This window comes from Arachis hypogaea, chromosome 4 (genome assembly GCF_003086295.3).
Source record: "Arachis hypogaea cultivar Tifrunner chromosome 4, arahy.Tifrunner.gnm2.J5K5, whole genome shotgun sequence".
Taxonomy (NCBI): domain Eukaryota; kingdom Viridiplantae; phylum Streptophyta; class Magnoliopsida; order Fabales; family Fabaceae; genus Arachis; species Arachis hypogaea.
The window spans coordinates 71,971,222-71,978,862 of NC_092039.1; the positions used below are offsets into that span (position 1 = coordinate 71,971,222).

At 40.0% G+C, this 7,641-nt stretch overlaps 1 non-coding gene across 1 annotated transcript; it reads left to right on the top strand.

The window, feature by feature from the left end:
• Nucleotides 1-7,032: 7,032 nt before the first annotated feature.
• LOC112798521 (small nucleolar RNA R71) lies at nucleotides 7,033-7,140 on the top strand. The gene has a single exon (XR_003200131.1). It is a non-coding gene; the product is annotated as a small nucleolar RNA R71 (small nucleolar RNA).
• Nucleotides 7,141-7,641: the final 501 nt, after the last annotated feature.

The following is a 7,641-nucleotide window of genomic DNA, read 5'->3' on the forward strand; positions in this document are numbered from 1 at the left end:
GGTATCCTATTGTACGACTCTTTTCAGTCGCCATAGATCTTGGCAATCACTTTCTGCGTTGTCATCCATACCTTTCGATACAAGGGCTTGAATGGTAACTCTGATGAACAGCACTTTGTAATATTGGGACTGACACCGACAGGTCAGTCTTTATCATAGGTACCACGACCTTGCAAATCAAACCATTATCCAACTGAGCATGGTTCTGAGACATGGTAGGTGCCAAACAGGTATGTGATCCACCGAACTGATGCACCTCCCTACAAATTTTGCTCAGATGTCAACATTATGCAAAACACAAAACTAACGTAATGGACTCAAATCCATCCAAAATAAATCGTAACATATATCAGTAATTCAAGTTCTATCGTAGTGCCACACAAAGATTCCATGGACAACTGTTAGTAAATTGCTTGCAACGACAATGGTATTTAAACCTATCAGACTCCAGAGGTCTATTATTCGCATTTCGTCAAATACTATAGTTCTTCACCGCTATTAGAACTGCTTCACATTTCCTGAACCTATGCCCAAATCAGAATTCCACCCCATCATCCATGTTGTAATCCTCCCTATCCCTGACATTCAGAAGATCGTCCGGCTGCATTACATCCAAGTTAACATATGATAATGGCTAGGAACATCCAATAGTCAAGGAATGGCCAAAGGAGGAGGTAGGAGAATTCTACCAACATCGCCGCTGGGAGTCTCCGACACATACTCATCTTCGGACGCTGTATCGCTTGACAATCTAGACTCGGCAACATAAGTTGAATTGCTCTAACTGTTGTCCTCATCGGCACTATCATGAGGTTGGCCTCGAGTGGCACAAGTTCAGGAGTCGAAGGAGATGGCCCACCACCAACAACCACGTCATGGATCACCGCATACAACTCCATCACATGTTGCGGCATTAGCCATGCATGTAGTCGAACATTACCCTTACATGCTGATCCTCATCAATCCAAAATAACCAGTTAGTAGATCCTCCGCTCAGAAGCACGTGCAGAAATCTATATGTAACTCGCCCAACCTCCTTCGTACCTACTCCTCCAATATTGCTCAGCATGACCGTCTTTAGCACATCCAAGATATCAACTCGATAAGTGTGCAACATGACAGTCTTGTCAGATTCAAAAATTACTCCTTCATCACCATATCTGACTATCCCATTTGGATAAAACACAACAAAGAAGAATTGATTATTCTCTATAAGGACAAAACGAAAAGAAGAGAAAGAAATGGTTTGTGAAATGTGTGAAAAGAGGTATTGGGATGGACTCTATAAATAGATTAATTCTCCAACATATATTAGAAGCAGAGATATCTAAACTATAATACACATATCTTGGGTGTTGAGACCCTAATTATATCCTTAACTATATCTCGGATGCTGTGGAGGGAATTAGAGAGTTGCTCTTATCTTGGGTGCTGAGACCCCCAAAACCTTTTGAGCACATCTTGAATACTTAGTATTCGATATCAGCACTTATACATATCCTAGGTGCACCCAAGATGTGACTAGCCGTTACATGGTGCATGAAATTGTGATCATCAAAAATGGCGCCAAAAACTTGGTAGCACTCTCAAACGTGAATCACACTTTGTCACAACTCCGCACAACTAACCAGCAAGTGCACTAAGTCGTCCAAGTAATACCTTACGTGAGTAAGGGTCGATCCCACGGAGATTGTTGGTATGAAGCAAGCTATGTTCATCTTGTAAATCTCAGTTAGGCAGATTATAAATGGTTATGGAGTTTTTGAAAATATAAAGATAAATAAAGCATAAAATAAAGATAGAGATACTTATGTAATTCATTGGTAGGAATTTCGGATAAGTGTATGGAGATGCTGTGTTCTTTCTGAATCTCTGTTTTCCTACTACCTTCATCCAATCCTTCTTACTCCTTTCCATGGCAAGCTGTATGTAGGGCATCACCGTTGTCAATGGGTACTTTCCATCATCTCAGTGAAAAAGGTCCAAATGCTCTTGTCACAGCACGGCTAATCATCTGTCAGTTCTAGATCATGTCGGAATAGAATCCATTGATTCTTTTGCGTCTATCACCACGCCCAACAATCGCGAGTTTGAAGCTCGTCACAGTCATTCAATCCATGAATCCTATTCGAAATACCACAGACAAGGTTTAGACTTTCCGGATTTTCAAGAATGGCCGCCAAAGGGTTCTAACTTATACCATGAAGATTCTGATTAAGGAATCCAAGAGATACACGCTCGGTCTAAGGTAGAACGGAAGTGGTTGTCAGTCACGCGTTCATAAGTGAGAATGATGATGAGTGTCACGGATCATCACATTCATCATGTTGAAGTACAACGAATATCTTAGAACAAGAATAAGCTGAATTGAATAGAAAATAGTAGTAATTGCATTGAAACTCGAGGTACAGCAGAGCTCCACACCCTTAATCTATGGTGTGTAGAAACTCCACCGTTGAAAATACATAAGTGATGGTCCAGGCATGGCCGAATGGCCAGCCCCCCTGAATGTGATCAATAGTCTCCTAAGATGAAGAACAGATTAAAACTGAGACCAAAGATGTGGTCAAAAAAGACCGAATGGTCAAAAGATACCATTACAATAGTAAAAAGTTCTATTTATACTAAAACTAGCTACTAGGGTTACAGAGATAAGTCTAAATGCAGAAATTCACTTCCGAGGCCCACTTTGGTGTGTGCTTGGGCTGAGCTTGAGCTTTACACGTGCAGAGGCTTCTTCTGGAGTTAAACGCCAAGTTGTAACGTGTTTTTGGTATTTAACTCTGGTTCGTGACGTATTTCTAGCGTTTTACTCCAGAATGCAACATGGGACTGGTGTTGAACGCTAGTTTGTGTCGTCTAAACTTGAACAAAGTATAAACTATTATATATTGCTGGAGAGCTCTGGATGTCTACTTTCCAACGCCGTTAAGAACACGCCATTTCAAGTTCTATAGCTCCAAAAAATCCATTTCGAGTGCAAGGAGGTTAGAATCCAACAACATCAGCAGTCCTTTGTCAGCCTCCTATCAGATTTTTACTCAGGTCCCTCAATTTCAGCCAGAAAATACCTGAAATCACAGAAAAATACACAAACTCATAGTAAAGTCCAGAAATGTGATTTTTCCATAAAAACTAATGAAAACATCCCTAAAAGTAGCTAGATCCTACTAGAAACTACCTAAAAACAATGCCAAAAAGCATATAAATTATCTGCTCATCACAACACCAAACTTAAATTGTTGCTTGTCCCCAAGCAACTGAAAGTCAAATAGGATAAAAAGAAGAGAATATAATATAAATCTCAAAATATCAATGAATATTAGTTCTAACTAGATGAGCGGGACTTGTAGCTTTTTGCTTCTGAACAGTTTTGGCATCTCACTTTATCCTTTGAAGTTTAGAATGATTGGCATCTATAGGAACTCAGAGTTCAGATAGTGTTATTAATTTTCCTAGTTAAGTATGTTGATTATTGAACACAGCTACTTTTATGAGTCTTGGCTGTGGCCCTAAGCACTTTGTTTTCCAATATTACCACCGGATACATAAATTCCACATACACATGACAGGGTGAACCTTTTCAGATTGTGACTCAGCTTTACTAAAGTCCCCAGCTAGAGGTGTCTAGAGCTCTTAAGCATACTCTTTTGATTTGGATCACGACTTTAACCACTCAGTCTCAAGCTTTTCACTTGGACCTGCATGCCACAAGCACATGGTTAGGGACAGCTTGATTTAGCTACTTAGGCTTGGATTTTATTTCCTTGGGCCTTCCTATCCATTGATGCTCAAAGCCTTGGATCCTTTTTACCCTTGCCTTTTGGTTTTGAGGGCTATTGGCTTTTTCTGCTTGCTTTTTCTTTTTCTTTCTAAATATTTTTTCGCCACTTTTTTTTGCAAGCTTCTTCTTTTTCACTGTTTTTTCTTGCTTCAAGAATCAATTTTATGATTTTTTAGATTATCAATAACATTTCTCTTGTTCATCATTCTTTCAAGAGCCAACAATTTTAACATTCATAAACAACAAGATCAAAAATATCCACTGTTCAAGCATTCATTCAGAAAACAAAAAGTATTGTCACCACATCAATATAATTAAACTAAATTCAAGGATGAATTCGAAACTCATGTACTTATTGTTCTTTTGTATTAAAAACATTTTTCATTTAAGAAAGGTGAAGGATTCATGGAATTATTCATAGCCTTAAGACACAGTTACTAATACTAATGATCATGTAGTATAGACTCAAAACATAAACAAACATGAAGCATAAAATCAAAAAATAGAGAGATAAGAACAAGGAAGTTAAGGAATGAGTCCACCTTAGTGAGGGTGGTGCCTTCTTCTTTGGAGAACCAAAGGTGTTCTTGAGCTCCTCTATGTCTCTTCCTTGCCTCTGTTGCTTGATCCCTATAATTGTGTGGAGGAAAATATATCCCCTAAGGTATCTCAGGGATTTCTTGATGAGGAAATTTCTCATGCTCTTGTTGAGGTCCATGAGTGAGCTCTCTTGATGTGCAGTCAAATGCTCTACTACTGAGCTATGGACCCTTGAGATGAATCTTTCCATCTCCCATGACTCAGAGGTGGAAGCTTTTGTCTTCCCTTTCCTCTTTCTAGAGGTTTCTCCGGCCTTAGGTGCCATCAATGGTTATGGAAAAACAGAAAAGCTATGCTTTTACCACACCAAATTTATAATGTTGCTCGTCCTCGAGCAAAAGAAGAAAGAATAGATGAAGAAGAAGAAGATATGGAGGAGAGGGAAAGAGGTTTATGGTTTGGTCATGTAGGGTGGGTTTGGGTGGGAAAGAGATTTTGGATTTAAAGGTAGGTGGGGTTTATGGGAAAGAGTGGGTGGATGTGATTGGTGAAAGGGTAATGGAGAAGAGAGATTGAGGTGATTGGTGAAGGGTATAGTGTTATTACATTGTGTGAAGAAGAGAGAGGTGGGGTAGGTGAGAATCCTGTGGGGTCCACAGATCCTGAGGTGATCCTGTAGGGTCCACAGATCTTGAGGTGTCAAGGATTTATCATCCCTGCACCAATTAGGCGTGTAAACGCCTTCTTCATGCAATCCTGGCATTTAATGCCAGACTGCAGCATGTTCCTGGCGTTGAACGCCACTTCCATGCTTGTTTCTGACGTTTAATGCCAGTCTAATGCTTCTGCTGTTTTTGATTCTGTTTTTTATTTTTGTAATTGTTTTGTGACTCCACATGATCATAAACCTAATAAAACATAAAAGAACAATAAAAATATAGATAAATAAAAATTGGGTTGCCTCCCAATAAGCGCTTCTTTAATGTCAATAGCTTGACAGTGAGCTCTCATGGAGCTTTACAGATCATCAGAGCATTGTTGGGACCTCCCAAAACTAAACTTAGAGTTTGAATGTGAGGGTTCAACACCAAACTTAGAGTTTGGTTGTGGCCTCCCAACACCAAACTTAGAGTTTGATTGTGGGGGCTTTGTTTGACTCTGTATTGAGAGAAGCTTATCGTGCCTCTTTTCCATGTTTACAGAAGAATAACCTTGAGCTCTAAACACAAGGTAGTCCCCATTCAATTGAAGGACTAATTCACCTCTGTCAACATCAATCACAGCTCCTGCTGTGGCTAGGAAGGGTCTTCCAAGAATGATGGATTCATTCTCATCCTTCCCAGTGTCTAAGATTATGAAATCAGCAGGGATGTAAAGGCCTTTAACCTTTACCAACACGTCCTCTACCAATCCATAAGCTTGTTTTATTGACTTGTCTGCCATCTCTATGAGATTCTTGCAGCTTATACCTCAAAGATCCCCAGCTTCTCCATTACAGAGAGTGGTATAAGATTTATACCTGATCCCAGGTCACATAGAGCCTTCTTAAAGGTCATCGTGCCTATGGTACAGGATATCAAGAATTTACCAGGATCTTGTTTCTTTTGAGGTAAAGTTTGCTGAACCCATGTATCTAGTTCAGTAATGAGCAAGGGCAGTGCATCTTCCCAAGTCTCATTACCAAACAACTTGGCATTCAGCTTCATGATAGCTCCTAGATATTGAGCAACCTACTCTCCAGTTACATCTTCATCCTCTTCAGAGGAAGAATAGTTTTCAGAGCTCATAAATGGCAGAAAGAGGTTTAATGGAATCTCTATGGTCTCTATATGAGCCTCAGATTCCTTTAGGTCCTCAATAGAGAACTCCTTATTGTCTGGGAGACGTCCCATGAGGTCTTCCTCATTGGGATTCACGTCCTCCCCTTCCTCTCTAGGTTCGGCCATTTTGATTATGTTAATGGCCTTACAATCTCTTTTTGGATTCTCTTCAGTATTGTTTGGGAGAGTACTAGGAGGAGTTTCAGTGATTTTTTTACTCAGCTGGCCCACTTGTTCCTCCAAATTTCTGATGGATGACCTTGTTTCACTCATGAAACTTAAAGTGGCCTTAGACAAATCAGAGACTATATTTGCTAAGCTAGAGGAGCTCTGCTCAGAATTCTCTGTCTGTTGCTGAGAAGATGATGGAAAAGGCTTGCTATTGCTGAGCCTGTTTCTTCCACCATTGTTAAAGCCTTGTTGAGGCTTCTGTTGATCCTTCCATGAGAAATTTGGATGATTTCTCCATGAGGAATTATAGGTGTTTCCATAAGGTTCACCCATGTAATTTATCTCTGCCATTGCAGGGTTCTCAGGATCATAGGCTTCTTCTTCAGAAGATGCCTCTTTAGTACTGTTGGATGCATTTTGTCATCCATTCAAACTTTGAGAAATCATGTTGACTTGCTGAGTCAACATTTTGTTCTGAGCCAATATGGCATTCAGAGCATCAATCTCAAGAACTCTCTTCCTCCGAGGCATCCCATTATTCACAGGATTCCTCTCAGAAGTATACATGAATTGGTTATTTGTAACCATGTCAATAAGTTCTTGAGCTTCTGCAGGTGTTTTCTTTAGGTGAATGGATCCACCTACAGAATAGTCCAGTGACATCTTAGAGAACTCAGATAGACCATAATAGAATATATCCAAAATGGTCCACTCTGAAAGCATGTCAGAAGGACACCTTTTGGTCATCTGCTTGTATCTTTCCCAAGCTTTATAGAGGGTTTCACCATCTTTCTGTTTGAAGGTCTGAACATCCACTCTAAGCTTGTTCAGCTTTTGAGGAGGAAAGAACTTAGCCAAGAAGGCCGTGACTAACTTATCCCAAGAGTCCAGTCTATCTTTAGGTTGTGAGTCCAACCATGTTCTAGCTCTGTCTCTTACAACAAAAGGGAAAAGCATGAGCCTGTAGACTTCAGGATCTACTCCATTAGTCTTAACAGTCTCACAGATATGCAAGAATTTAGTTAAAAACTGATAGGGATCTTCTGATGGAAGTCCATGGAACTTGCAGTTCTGTTGCATTAGAGCAACTAGTTGAGGTTTCAGCTCAAAATTGTTTCCTCCAATGGCAGGGATTGAGATGCTTCTTCCATCAAATTTGGAAGTGGGTGTAGTATAATCACCAAGCATCCTCCTTGCATTATTATTTTCGGCTGCCATCTCCTCTTCCTTTTCGAAAATTTCTGTAAGGTTGTCTCTGGATTGTTGTAATTTAGCTTCTCTTAGTTTTCTCTTCAGAGTCCTTTCATGTTCAGGATCTGCTTCAAC